The sequence below is a fragment of the Moschus berezovskii genome, chromosome 16, assembly GCF_049115385.1.
Source record: "Moschus berezovskii isolate FMDL1 chromosome 16, NW_MosBer_1.0, whole genome shotgun sequence".
Classification (NCBI taxonomy): domain Eukaryota; kingdom Metazoa; phylum Chordata; class Mammalia; order Artiodactyla; family Moschidae; genus Moschus; species Moschus berezovskii.
The window spans coordinates 68,273,143-68,288,618 of record NC_142475.1 but is presented as its reverse complement, the minus strand read 5'-3'; the positions used below and the strand labels follow the sequence as shown (position 1 = coordinate 68,288,618).

General features: G+C 38.1%; 1 protein-coding gene across 2 annotated transcripts in view; it reads right to left on the bottom strand.

The window, feature by feature from the left end:
• ARFGEF1 (ARF guanine nucleotide exchange factor 1) overlaps nt 1-15,476 on the bottom strand; it is a 138,455-nt gene that overhangs the window by 122,139 nt on the left and 840 nt on the right. The window lies entirely within an intron of this gene.

The window sequence follows — 15,476 nt, the reverse complement described above, 5'->3', positions numbered from 1 at the left end:
TATACACACTATTATATAAGATAGATATAACTAATAAGGATCTACTTTAGAGCATAGAGAATGCTATTCAATATTCTATATTGACCTATACAGGAGAAGAATCTTAAAAAGTGGATATAACTGATTCACACAAGATTGCAAATAAAAGACGGCTCAAGAAAAAAATGTTAAATCACAAAGATGAATAAATCTGTACATTTATCTTCACAACATGCATCATTATTTTCTAACAATTTTTTAGAAGCAGAATTTAAGATAAAAGGAATGAGAGGAGTGGAGATGAAGGAGATAGGAGGAGAGGAAAAAAGAAACAGGGAAAATAAAGAGGTGGAGTAAGGACTATGAAGAAAGCTGATCACCGAAGAACTGATGCTTTTGAACTGTGGTGCTGGAGAAGACTCTTGAGAGTCCCTTGGACTGCAAGGAGATCCAATCAGCCATTCTAAAGGAGATCAGTCCTGGGTGTTCATTGGAAGGACTGATGCTGAAGCTGAAGCTCCAATACTTTGGCCACGTCATGCGACAAGTTGACTCAGTGGAAAAGACTCTGATGCTGGGAGGGAATGGGGGCAGGAGGAGAAGGGGACGACAGAGGATGAGATGGCTAGATGGCATCACCGACTTGATGGAAGTGGGTTTGAGTGAACTCTGGGAGTTGGTGATGGACAGGGAGGCCTGCGTGCTGTGATTCATAGGGTCGCAAGGAGTCAGACACGACTGAGCGACTGAACTGAACTGAAGATCTATTAAAAAAAAAATGTAAAACAGTGTATCTGAATTTATTAGCAGAGCTGCTATTCTATCATTTTCAGCACATTTCTATTATTTAGGTTTACCTAGGGTGAAACTTGCAATCTTAACTAAAGACTTACAATTGCTTCTTTGAAAGCTTATTATCTTTGCCTAGAAATTCATAGGATATTTTTTTTCTCTTTAATTTTAAATAATACTGCTAGACTGAAACTTGTAAGTCTCTTTACATTGAGTTTTCTTCCTCCTGGGATACGGCAGTTTTCCTACATAGGTGTTTCTTGGTGAAGAAGTTTTCTTTATTATGTCTGATTATTCTCCTGTTTGGAATTTCCAATTTCCAATTTTCTTGTTCTGTGTGTAGGAAGCTATTCACATGGAACAGTTCTGGTGTTCGTCCTCCATGCCTGTGCTCTTTTCTCTCATTCTTTTAGTTTCATTCATTCTTCCTGGGTCTACTATCAACATGGTTTTCCACAACATAGTAAATTTTCCTCCATTTCTACAAGTTAGTGGTCATTTGGAAGGTCAAATCAAAGGTTGCTAACCAGATGTCAGATTACCCACTGATTCTCTTTAAATTGTTTCAACTGCTTTAAAATATGTCTTTATGAATCAAGAATGTTTTCATACATCAATGCTGATAAGAGACTCTGAAGGTTTGAGAAGGAGAAAAGAGAATCAGGTAGGAAATGAACATAAAAGGAATGGTTCCCAAAAATCGAACTGAAATACTGTGATTTTTTTTTTTAATGAAAAGTTCAGGATAAAAATTAATTTTTTAAAAAATGGAAAAACTGAGGAAAAGCAAACATTCTTGACATTTAATTTCCAAACTCAAAGATTTTTGTTTTTTTAATCCATCTTCTGGAAAGCCAAATTATTAACAGTGACTATCCTAGACAAAATATTTGGGGACATTAACTTACTGAATCAACAAAATATACATTATTAAGAAGCTTTGGTCAAGCAAACTAGTGAGAGATAACTTTATGACACAGAAGAGCAGGAGGCATACATAAATGGCAAAAATCAAAGCTCCTTGATATAAATGAACAATTATACAACCTTAAGAAATGTTAACAATAAAAAACTTCAATAAGACCAAATTAATAGAAACCAAGTGTAGAAGCATTTAAAAAAGATAATCAATTTGACATAAAATCCTAAACTGTTCAGGAAATATTCATGAATATAATTTTAACTTAGTAATAAAACAGAAAAAGACTAATCTTTCCTAAAGACATTTTTCATTCAAAACAAGAAAAAACAAAAAGAATTATAAGGTTATGATTTGAATTCCCAACTTTATTATAAGGAACCAGATTGCAGCATATTGATCACCTAATCAAGTGTGCTTTTTGAAATGTACAAGAAAGTTAAAAAAACTGAAAAAAAAAAAATCTTTGACTATTTCAAAAGGAAAACAACTCAATGAAGATATGACAACATAAAAAAGCTTTGGCTCTGGCATGTTCATTGACTTTGTAAGGAAGCATATGCTGCACACTGGGGCTTCCCAGGCGGCAGGTACAGTGGTAAAGATCTGCCTGCCAATGCAGGGGATGCAAGAGACGCAGGTCTGATCCCTGAGGTGGGAAGATCCCCTGGAGTAGGAAATGGCAACCCACTCCAGTATTCCTGCCAAGCAAGCACGTGTGTGTGTGTTGCTACACATTACTAACAAAAGTACCTTTCTTTCTAATCTGCCATTCAAAACTTCCCCAATAGCCATAAAAATGACAGTTGAGATGGGAACAGAGAATAAAATACTTTTTCACTTCATATATCCAAACACAAAGATTTATCACTGCATTTAGGAAAAAAGTACATTCTGATAATATAAGTTTACCTTCTGTCCATGTCTCTTCTGGCAAAATAATCTGCAGACACAGTTTTTACTATAAAACTTCTGCTCTCTAATCATTATACCCATTGTGGGAAAAGAATACCCATTTTGGAACTGGTATATGCTTTAAAAGCTTATTTATTAACAAATGCTAACTTAATTATTAACTGGTATCAAACATTACATCTTATTTCTGTTCTATTAATAGGTTGGTACAAAAGTGTGGTTTTGGACTATGAATTTTAAATCATTATAACTCAATAACTTATATAACTAGGCTCAAACACATCTTTATCAATCAAAATAGGAACAATTACAATCAACACATTTTTGCCAATGAGAAATGTTTATTTCTGTAGCATGAAAATCTGTGCTTTAGGATTTGACGAACTCTTGGAAAACCTTTCCCGCATCCTGCTGGTTGTGGAAGCATTTTCTCTGCAAAAAGTTGTTGAGATGCTTGAACAAGTGGTAGTCAGTTGGCAACAGGTCAGATGAATATGGCAGATGAGGCAAAACTTCACAGTCCAATTCATTCAACTTTTGATGCACTGGTTGTGCAACGTGCAGTAGGGCATTGTCGTGGAGAATTGGGCCCATTCTGCTGACCAATGCCAGCTGCTAAGTCACTGCAGTTTTTGGTGCAGCTCATCGATTTGCTGAGCATGCTTCTCAGATGTAATGGTTTCTCCAGGATTCAGAAAGTTGTAGTGGATCAGACGAGCAGCAGACCACCAAACAGTGACCATGACTTTTTTTTTTTGGTGCAAGTTTGGCTTTGGGAAGTGCTTTGGAATGTTTTCTCAGACCAACTGGTTGTCGCCGGTTGTCATATAAAATCCACTTTTCAGTGAACGTCACAATTGGATTGAGAAATGGTTCATTGTTGTTGCATAGGATAAGAGAAGACAACCCTTCAAAGTGACAATTTTTTTGATTTGCAGTCAGCGAAGCCACTCCAGTACTCTTGCCTAGAAAATAACATGGACAGAGGAGCCTGGTGGGCTGCAGTCCATGGGGTCGCTACTAGTCGGACACGACTGAGCGACTTCACTTTCACACATTGGAAAAGGAAATGGCAACCCACTCTACTGTTCTTGCCTGGAGAATCCCAGGGACGGCGGAGCCTGGTCGGCTACTGTCTATGGGGTCACACACAGTCGGACACGACTGAAGCGACTTAGCAGCAGCAGCGGCAATCAGGTACCCACTCATTGAGCTTTTTCACCTTTTCAGTTTTCTTCAAATACCAAACAACTGTAGAATGGGCAACCTTGAGTTCTCTGGCAACTTCTCATGTATTCGTTAAGAGGATCAGCATCGATGATGACTCTCAATTGGTCGTTGTCAACTTCTGATGACCAGGCATTGTGCTCCTCATCTTCAAGGCTCTCATCTCCTTTGCAAAACATCTTGAACCACCATTGCACTGTATGTTTGTTAGCAGTTACTGGGCCAATGCACTGTTGATGTTTTGAGTTGTCTCCACTGCTTTACTACCCATTTTGAATTCAAGTAAGAAAATCGCTTGAATTTGCTTTTTGTCTAGCATCATTTCCATAGTTTAAAGTAAATATAGGATAAACATCAAGTAATAAGTCATTAGCAAAAAAACATAAAGCAAGAAATGCACATTAAAATGATATATAACATAACCACATTTAAGAATGCATTCTAATATCAAACGGCAAATTTCAACAATGCAAAAATGTAATAATGTTTGCACCAACCTAATACTAGACGATGCATGTGTTCCATCTCCATTTCTAATGATACAAACAAGCACATTAGAAATTACAGTTAAGCTTTTGCTTAGCACTGCATTAAATACATTCTCAATTATGTAAGAATTAACACTTAGAGACTAGAAGCATGAGGACCCAATAAAATAGATGAAACAAAATAACCAACTTATTCCCAAGTGTTTTTTATCTGATACACAAGAATAAGGTAAGAAGTGCTGATTAAGTATTATGTTAATAAGTTACTAAGAGAATATAAAGAAAACATTAAAGAATAAAGAAAATCCTAAAATTATCTGGGAAAGAAAATCAAACGTTATAAAAAAGTTAAGGGGCAATGAGGAATAAGTAATCATATTTGATACAATTTAAGCACTAAACAGAAATACTGGAATAAGATGTGATAAAATGCTTTTCTAATTTAGTAATTGTTTTCAATACCTGATTATCAATTCTGAGACAAGGTGAACTTATTAAATATAAAACTCTCTATACCCTAATAAATATCAAGGAAAAAAGTATGAAAAATATTAATAAAATTTATAGAAAACAAAATTATACTTATCCTAACTATAAAAACAGTTTTTATGTCTTTAATTCCTACTTTTAGAACAAAAAAAAAGTGCAAAGAAACAATGAAAAAGAATGTTTACAGTAAAAATGGATCAAAAGCAATAATCTAAAGAGGATGAATACCCTGACTTATTCTCCTCATACTGTGCTGTATGTATAGTTATACCCAGCACAACTATATTTATGATAACTTTGCCTAAGGAACGAGAACCATAAGTGACCACACTCTAATAACCCAGTCAGCTCCATCTTAATGTTTAGATAATTCTGCATACATAATAAAATGCTCAAAGAATTTTGCAGGGATTAATAAAAGAAAAATCTGTGAAGCAAATTTTATATGTAAATACTCCCAAAGTCAAAAACATTTAAATAAACGACACCTTATTAAAATGCTAGGTAGGAAGACACACAGATACAGCATATGAAATAATGAGACTATACAACCAAAAATTATGACAATTACACAATAATTACATTTGTATACTTATAAAAGAAGCCACTGAGATATACAACCAGTTATTTTTAGGTTAAATCTTATTTGTAATTTCCCATAAGATGACATTTTAATAAGATCTTGCTTTCATTTCAATTCTTAAAATGATCTGAAATGCTATAAACATTAAGAAAGAAAGCACATGACAGTAGTGTATTTTTACAGGGTTAGGACTACAGATACAATGAAAGCTAGCCTGGCCAGAGTCCTTGGGAGTCAGAGCACAGCTGAATTTTTCAAAGAGCTCAAATAAAAATCTTACTTTAAAATTTTGGTAAAAATCTTCAAAAGACACAGAAAAAAGGACAAGAATCTCCCTGACTTTCTAAGTAGAACATACAATAAAATGATTTTTTAAATGATGTACTCAGGGACGCCATTATGACCACACAGTACGTAAACACCCTCAAGACTCACTGAAATGTACAGAGCAATAATTTCTTCTGTTGCTGTTGGTTGACTGTTTCTCTTTTATGTATTTTGGTCTCTATCTTTTCTTAGCATGCCTTTCTTTCTGTGATTGCTCTCTTATCTCATTTTGTAATTTGTTACTTGTAAACAGTTCTGTGACTTAGGGTGCAGTTCAGGACGGCCACATTAAGCCAAAAGGCACACACATTTCAACTGTACTAAACACAGCTCTAAACCTCAGTTTCTTCCTTTGCAAAACGCAGAGAATAATAGCACCAGAGCACATAGGATTGTTCTGACAACTAATTGAGATATAGCTAATGAAGTACTTAATTGGCAAACAACTTGGAATACAGTAAACATTAAATTCTTTCCCTCCTATTATCACCTCAAGTTAAATAGCTCAACTTTTGGAAGAATTTATCTGTTTATGTGTATGTGTACAAAGTCTGGGGGAAAAATGCCTCAAAAAGCTAACACTGTTTCAGTGAAATAACTTCATATTAACTAGGATGGCTAAAATCAAAAACATAAGAAAATAAAAAATATTGACTGGCAAGGCTGTATGAGAAACCCAAATGAAGCAGTCACTTTGGAAAACAATTTAGTTTCTTTAAAAGTTAAACAAAGTTATCATATGACCCAGGAATTCCACTTCTAGGTATTTATCAGAAGTAAAATATTAGATCTGCATAAAGAATTACACTTGAATATTCATAGCAGCACTGTATGTCCAACCTAAATGCTTATCAACTGTGCAAAGACAGGCAAAAAACTAAGGAACATCCACATTATGGAATACTATTCAGCAATTAAAAAAATGATACATGCTACAAGAATGAACCTCAAAAACATTATGCTGAGTGAAGTCAGGCATGAAAGACCACATATGTATAACACACAGATTTCTAGAAAAGGCAAAGACATGGATTAGTGGATGTCTGAAAACTGGGATTAACCATAAATGGGCATGAGGGCCCTTACGGGGTGATGGAAATGTTTATAAAACTGGATTATGGTGATGGGTGCACACTTCAATGAAATTTAGTAAAAATTAGAATTTAAATGGGCATATTTTATAGACTGTAAATTGTGACTTCAATAAAACTGTTTATAAAGGTAACAACAGTTACCTCCATTGTGATGGGTGATTTTTTTACCCCTAGTTCTACTTTTGAAAATGGTTTGAAGAAAAGTATTTATTTTTTTTTAAAACGTAAACTGCCAAATTTATTGGACTTACATGTAATTAAAAGTAAAAAGAGTAAAGGCACAAGGACTCTCCTATGAAAACAGTCCTTGGTTTTGAAGATACTACTTTGCTTGCTTGCATTTTTGCTGATTAATTTCTCAGCAAGGTGTGGACAGATGAGTGTTATTAAACAGCTGATTAGTGAATTCTTATCAAAAGTAGAACATAAAACTTTTAATTAAACACTTGGACCCAGGACTCTTTTATTAAAGGAGGTTTCTTAAGACTCATGAACATTAAAGCCTGAGAATAACTCCTTTCTAAATTTATGAAAGAGACCAAAGACAGTATTTGGTTATTTAAACATGTTTGATCTTCTGAACTTATATGCAGATTTTTTTTAATAAACACTACATGATCCAAAGCTGGCTGAATCCAAGGATGCGGAGTCATGGATAGGGAGGGCCAACCGTAAAGTTATACTTGGATTTTCAACTGCTTGGAGGGTGGGAGCCCTAACCCTCATGTTGTTCCAAGTACACCCTGCATTCTAAAAAGAGAAGCTCAAATAAGTCGAAGTGGGTCTAAAGTCAGGATAAAGACAACTGTTCTTAGTTTCCTAGGGCTGACTCAACAAACTACCACAAACTTGGCCTAAAACATTAGAAATTCGTTTTCTCTCAGTTCTGGAGGCTGGAAGTCTGAACTAAAGGTGTAAGCAGAGCCATTCCACCAATGAAGGCTCCGGGAAGCATCCTTCCTCGCCCCGTCTCATCCTGGTGACACCTGGCATCTCTTGGCTTCCAGCAACATAACCTCGATCTCTGCCGGCCTCCATTTCCACATGCCTCTCTTCCTCTGTGTGTCTCCCTCTACACAGAACACCAGTCACTGGACTTAGGACCTACCCTTAAATCCAAGATGATTTCATCTCAAGATCCTTAACTGATTACATCCGCCAAGTTCCTATCCCCGAAAAGGGACCAGATCAATTATTTACTGTAATTGAAACAATGTGAAAGGCATGCTCTCTTAGGAAAAAACCTCAGAGAAAAAACTGACAACTCAAATCTGAAATTTTTTTGTGCCTTCTCACTAGACTATGTTCTATCATTTTAAGTGTGCCCTTTTCTCAGTAGAAAATATCCTATTACATCAGCAGGAAATTCTATCATTAAAAAATTCTAAAATACACAAAGAGCTGAATAAAATGTTTTACTAATATGTTTTCTCTCCTCGTGTTCCCCATCATAGTGAACGCCTTCTCCAACAGCCTGGAAGCTCTGGCTGTTTGTTGTCACGCAACCAACCCATCAGCAAATCCTGTCAACTCTAAAGTACATTCCAGGACTTCCCAGGTGACAGTGGATAAGAATCCGCCTACCAATGCAGACGGTTTGATCTCTGGTCCAGGAAGATCCCACGTGCTGCAACTAAAACCAGAACCAGTCAAATCAATAAATATTAAAACAACAACAACAAAAAGAAGTGAGGCTTTGAACATGGCATGATGAACCCCACAGGAAAAAAAATACATATTTCAAATGCAACCAATTCTCATTCCCTCTACCACCATCAGCCTAAATCACTATCACCTCTGGCCAAAGTGAGCCTTTTAACGTGTAACCCTGCTTTGTCACCCCCTGTAAAACTCTCCAGGGACTTAGAGCACAGATGTAATAAAACCCAAAGTTGTTCTCTTCTCCTTCTCCCTCCTCTCACTCTCTAGCCACACAAGCTTCCTTTTATCCTGGAAGGTACCAAGCACAACACCCACATTGCTGTTCCCTCTGCCTGTGTCACCCAGGTATTTGAAAAACTGGATCTATCACTTCTCTGCTGAAATGTCACCTCCTGAAAAGGCCTTTCCTGACAGCCCTACCTATACCTGCCCTCCTGGTCATTCTACCTTTACCTTTCTGAACTATTTCCTCAGATAATAACAATTATCAATTTGACAATACAAAACATTAGTATTTTACTCTCAGCCTCAACTAGAAAATACGTTCCATGAAAGCATATTTGGCTCATGGCTCTATGCCCAGCGCTGAAACACTACCTGGCCCATACTAGTTCAACCAAGTATCTGAATGAATATACTTAACTTGGAATGGCAACAATAATTTGTTCATGTGTTTTCCCTTTTCAGATATTCCCTCATCCAATTTGTGATGAATATTATGACAAATATTCCCCAAATTATTTCCCATTCACAATACATTTTTATTCTGGTTTGAAAAAATAATTACCGACAGAAGTTTCTCTACGAGTTAAAGACGAACACTGGAGATGAGCAGTTGCTTGCCATTAGACAGGATAGGAAAGAAAGAGCTAGAAACCACACGGCCCTCTGATCTGGATCCCACTCTGTCCAACTACACCTCATTTCTTCACATACTATCAACAAAACTCCTGCTTTCCAAAAACATAAGAATGGTTCCCTCAGGAGTTAGGGCCATTCTATCTGCATTTTCCGTTTTTCCCTTGAACAGTGTCCCAAAGTAAATTTCAAGGAACAACGTTTCCAGGGGGTGTTAACAGATACTGAAAAGGGTCAAATTTAGGGAAAACTTCATCAAGCAAAACTGAGCAGGTTTTTTTTTCATAGAGGACTCTTCAGAATCTTAACTATGTTAACGTGCAGTATAAATCTCCACAATGGAAAGAGTATATACACTGTAACCCAAACTTATTTTTTTCCACTCAAACCTAATATACTCTCTTTCAGTCACTTCATTCATCATGCCCTTCTTTCCTAGCTACCTCAAAAATTCTGGCAGCCTGACTTACTGAAAACACCTTTTATTTTAGATACCAAAGAAGGTTTAAAAAGAGACTTGCTAATGGATTTAAATTATAATTAAGATAATTCACTGTCTGCAGGGTATTATTTGAGACAAAGTCATTACCTGGTAAATAGTCAAGAGTGACAAAAATTAATAAAATTACCAGAAGTAGCATAAAACTGAGGTCAAATGCATTCAAACAACCCTGCCCCCACCGACTCATTACTTCTTTTTTAGAATGGCACTAACCAAAACAAGGGCGAGACTGGAGGTGCAGAACAAAGCAAGTTCTGTAAGTTTTTAGTCTAAATATGATATTGATATCTACATTTCTGGAAAAGACTATAAGCCTAGATAACAAACTCATAAAAAAAAATCAGTAGGATAACTTTAGAACATGAACACAAATTCACACCCTGTATGATGCAAAAATTACTTTCCTAGTAATCCCTCTTTTTCTCCAGCATTCCCCAGTATCTCGGCAGGGAACTCAACCTTAATGCTGCCTCTGCAGGCCTCCCTTGCCTCTTAAAACCTTCTTCTTCTGGTCACCTCTTTCACTTCTATTCTCTATCAGTGCCAGCTTCCAACCTTGAACTCACTCATCCTAATATTTGCAGGATATCTTCACAGATATTCTATGTTAGAGGCAAAAGATGAACTAGTCATGGCCCTAACATCAAAGAAACTCTTGAAACTTAGAGGCCTGGCTGGAATATGGCCCAACTGCACCCTCCTCTCCCTGTAAGACAAACAATGCTACCTTCAAGCCCAATCCCTCAACAATCCTAAATTCTTTAAAACTAAAAATAGTTCAGCTGTTGTCTCATCTGCCAGCAGATGGCCAGACTATTTTTAATTCAGGATTCTAGAGAGCAGGAATGGATCAAGCTAAGCTAGGGCAGCTTGGAGGCCCTGACTCTGCAGAGTTCAGTGGTTGCTGCAGAAAGCTGGTGTGGGGCAGGTACCAAGAGAGGGCAACCTGGAGCTGTTCCTGGGCCTGTGGGCTTCACACTGGAGATAACAAAGTAGGTGGGAGGGGTTTTCTTTTTTTTTTAAAAAAAAAAAAAAAAAAAACCACTTTACCTCAAAATAGTCAAGGTGGGAAGGGTTTTGTTTCTTTTTCTTTTTTTTAACCACTTTACTTCAAAACAAAGTCTGAAATGTAAGATAATTTTACAAAAGTTTCCAATAATCTACTTTAGAGGTTTCATTATCTTTCTTTACATGAAAATAAAAGCTCCTTTATGTGGTGTTTTTGAGATTGGCTTTTCTTTTAATAAAGTAAAACCTCCCCTTATCTAGGTAAGGTTTCCAAAAAGCTATATTGTGACCAAAGAAAAAAGAAAAAAATATAGTATTCTTAAGAACATGAGATGAACTGTAATTTCATGAGTATAATTTACAGAAAATCAATTTATTATAGGTCATATTGTTAAAAGGTAACTGAATTTGAATACCAGTGCTCTGAAATCTACTCATACCACTAACATGATTTTAAAACACAAAAGGATTAGATGTATTCTCTCATTCCCTTCAGCTATACGGTAGGTGCTCAGTAAAAATGGTGTGTCGGGGGGACACACAGAATAAATGCAGGCAGGTGTATTCAGATGGGTTATTTGCAAAGTCTATTTAGAAGAGTCAGAGCAACACCCACCTCTCTACCACTACCAGCCAACTCCTCAGTTCAGTTCAGTTCAGTTCAGTCGCTCAGTCGTGTCCGACTCTCCGCGACCCCATGAATCACAGCACGCCAGGCCTCCCTGTCCATCACCAACTCCCGGAGTACACTCAAACTCATGTCCACAGAATCGGTGATGCCATCCAGCCATCTCATTCTCTGTCGTCCCCTTCTCCTCCCGCCCCCAACCTTTCCCAGCATCAGAGTCTTTTCCAGTGAGTCAACTCGTCTCATGAGGTGGCCAAAGTATTGGAGTTTCAGCTTTAGCATCAGTCCCTCCAATGAACATCCAGGATTGATCTCATTTAGAATGGACTGGTTGGATCTCCTTGCAGTATAAGGGACTCTCAAGAGTCTTCTCCAACACCACAGTTCAAAAGCATCGATTCTTCGGCGATCAGCCCTCTTCACAGTCCAACTCTCACATCCATACATGACCACGGGAAAAACCATTGCCTTGACTAGACGGACCTTGGTCGGCAAAGTAATGTCTCTGCTTTTTAATATACTATCAAGGTTGGTCATAACTTTCCTTCCAAGGAGCAAGCGTCTTTTAATTTCATGGCTGCAATCAGCATCTGCAGTGATTTTGGAGCCCAAAAAAACAAAGTCTGACACTGTTTCCACTGTTTTTCCATCTATTTCCCATGAAGTGATGGGACCAGATGCCATGATCTTTGTTTTCTGAATGTTGAGCTTCAAGCCAACCTTTTCACTCTCCTCTTTCACTTTCATCAAGAGGCTTTTGAGTTCCTCTTCACTTTCTGCCATAAGGGTAGTGTCATCTGCATATCTGAGGTTATTGATATTTCTCCCAGCAATCTTGATTCCAGCTTGTGCTTCTTCCAGCCCAGCGTTCCTCATGATGTACTCTGCATATAAGTTAAATAAGCAAGGTGACAATATACAACCTTGACGTACACCTTTTCCTATTTGGAACCAGTCTGTTGTTCCATGACCGGTTCTAACTGTTGCTTCCTGACCTGCATACAGGTTTCTCAAGAGGCAGGTCAGGTGGTCTGGGATTCCCATCTCTTTCAGAATGTTCCACAGTTTATTGTGATCCACACAGTCAAAGGCTTTGGCATAGTCAATGAAGCAGAAATAGATGTTTTTCTGAAACTCTCTTGCTTTCTCCATGATCCAGCGGATGTTGGCAATTTGATCTCTGGTGCCTCTGCCTTTCCTAAAACCTGCTTGAACATCTGGGAGTTCACGGTTGACATACTGCTGAAGCCTGGCTTGGAGAATTTTGAGCATGACTTTACTAGCGTGTGAGATGAGTGCAATTGTGCGGTAGTTTGAGCATTCTTTGGCATTGCCTTTCTTTGGGATTGGAATGAAGACTGACCTCTTCCAGTCCTGTGGCCAGCGCTGAGTTTTCCAAATCTGCTGGCATATTGAGTGCAGCACTTTCACAGCATCATCTTTCAAGACTTGAAATAGCTCAACTGGAATTCCATCACCTCCACTAGCTTTGTTCGTAGTGATGCTTTCTAACCCAGAGATAAGGAATGACCAGACCAGGCCATTCCAGTTTACTTTCCCATCCAGCTTGCTAGCCATACAGATTATCAAGAAACCAAAGGTGGCCTGACCTAGGTCTCAATAGTGAAGTGGAAGAGGGAGGTCTGTGATAGTTTCCAGGGATGTATTTGGGGATACTATCTACTACAGGACATTATACTTTCTGCAAAGATAAAAAGTGTCATCCCTATTAAATTATGTTTGGGCGGTAATGTACATGGATGACTAAAAGGGAAGAAACAAAGGTCATCAGGGATTAATTACCATGAGATTGCTCAACGAGATTTTGTAGGAGACTAAATGTAACTAGTCCCTTGGACTGCAAGGAGATCCAACCAGTCCACTCTAAAGGAGATCGATCCTGGGTGTTCATTGGAAGGACTGATGCTAAAGCTGAAACTCCAATACTGTGGCCACCTCATGCGATGAGTTGACTCACTGGAAAAGACTCTGATGCTGGGAGGGATTGGGGGCGGGAGAAGGGGACGACAGAGAATGAGATGGCTGGATGGCATCACCAACTCAGTGGACATGAGTTTGAGTGCACTCCGGGAGTTGGTGATGGACAGGGAGGTCTGGCGTGCTGTGATTCATGGGGTCACAAAGAGTCGGTCACAACTGACTGACTGAACTGAAATGTAAATAAAAGGAAAAAGCTCTATATGTCTCAAGTAAAGAAAGTACTCTGGGACATTCCTCATAAGCGTCTGCTAACTATGTGGAAGGGACAAACAAGTAAAAACTGGCAAAATCTAAAATTATCTTTGTAGAGCCGAGGCAGCCACGAGCAAGTAGTCCCTCCCTCTCAAAACAGCAAGGACCAAGCCATTAAAGACTCTAAAGATGCCAATCAAGAGTGACAGGAATACTCTCAATGTACAAGTTAACAAAACAATGGTGTTCACATTCGTGGCACATTAGAGGGGGCCTAACATTACAACAATTATGCTCAAGATCCTAACTGTACAGAGAAGGAAACAGGCCCAGAGACCTGACTATGCTGCAATGTAAAAGAACTGCAATTTAAAGCCAGGATCTGTTCTCCTTCCAGTAAGCATTCCATTTAGAACAGATACTTATATTAGCATTTTAGAGAGGGGAAAAGAAAAAAAATATATATATATATACATATATGTATACACACACATAACACTCCATTTCCTTAGTCTAATACTCTAATACTTATAATTTAGTATATGAAAGGTATATTTTAACACAGAAAATCTGACCTCAAAAACTAAAACTTTAGTTTGACCTCTTAACTTCTTTAACCTACAGGTTATTCAAAAACCTACACATAACAATTTCACTCCTTCCCTCATCCTGCCTCAACTTAATTATTTCTTTCACGATCCAGCTATAAATTCCATTTTTACCACTGTACAACATCCTCTCATAAATCTGGAATAGTCTTTTGCTAGCTACAAGAATAACAAAAGGTGAACTTCTGATCCATGAAGTGTTAAAAAAATTTTTAATTCATTATACATAAAATTCAAAAAAATTTAATGAAAATTTCTTCAATAATCCTTCTCACATCACTTTAAAGGATCCAAAAAGGAGATAAAAACCCGCTTATTGCAGTAAGTTAAAAGTCTTTTTATTTTAATAATTAAAAGGCAAAGTTGCTTTTGAGCTATCTTGACCCTTTAGCATTCATCCAAGTTATTCTGGATTTTTGCCCCTTTTAAGAATGCTTTTTTCCAAGCCCACTTAACACGCTTCCTTTTCTCCTCAACTTAATCTAGTCTGTTTCCAGCGCTATAAGCTAAAGCCAAGCATTAGGAATTCATCTTTGCGTTTAATGTCCCGGTCCTTCCTTAAAGGATTTCATTCCTGATGAATGCAAAAGATCCATCAGTGGTCCCCCTTAACAATTCCTCATCTGCCAGTCCTCGCTGTAGGTATTGTTTGCATTTACCCTGCTATGGGCTTCACAACACTAGATGTCTTTCGTCTGAACTGTAAATCACAATTCAAGCTTGCGAGCAGCTGTCACGGTCCAGACATGTGGCTGGTGGGTGTCATTGTCTTGCTCATTTCCCCCGTTTCAAAGCCTCCCTTCCTTGTCCCTAAAGCCATCTTATCTAAAGGTCCTTTCCTTCCCCGCTTTTATCTCGCCACCCCCACCCCTTAACCTCAGGTCTTGTTCTTCCAGGTCAGCCCAGTCGCATGCAACATTACTCTGTTTTTCCCGTGGCGGAGGCGGAGAGATATCGGCACAGGCTGCACCTCTCGCAAACCCCTTCTCAACAGTCAACAAGGGAACAACTTCAGCCTCTCTTCCCAAAGTACCACGCCACACGAAAAGTTATTTGAAATTACGAGACGGAACCCTTCCCACGCCCCATCTTGACAAGTCAGCTCCACCTCAATTTTCTCAGCGAATAAACAGCAGGTCCTCTCCTGCCTCTTCACAAAGGGTGATGCCCCGGCCGCACCGCACGGTTCACCAACCAACCCTTC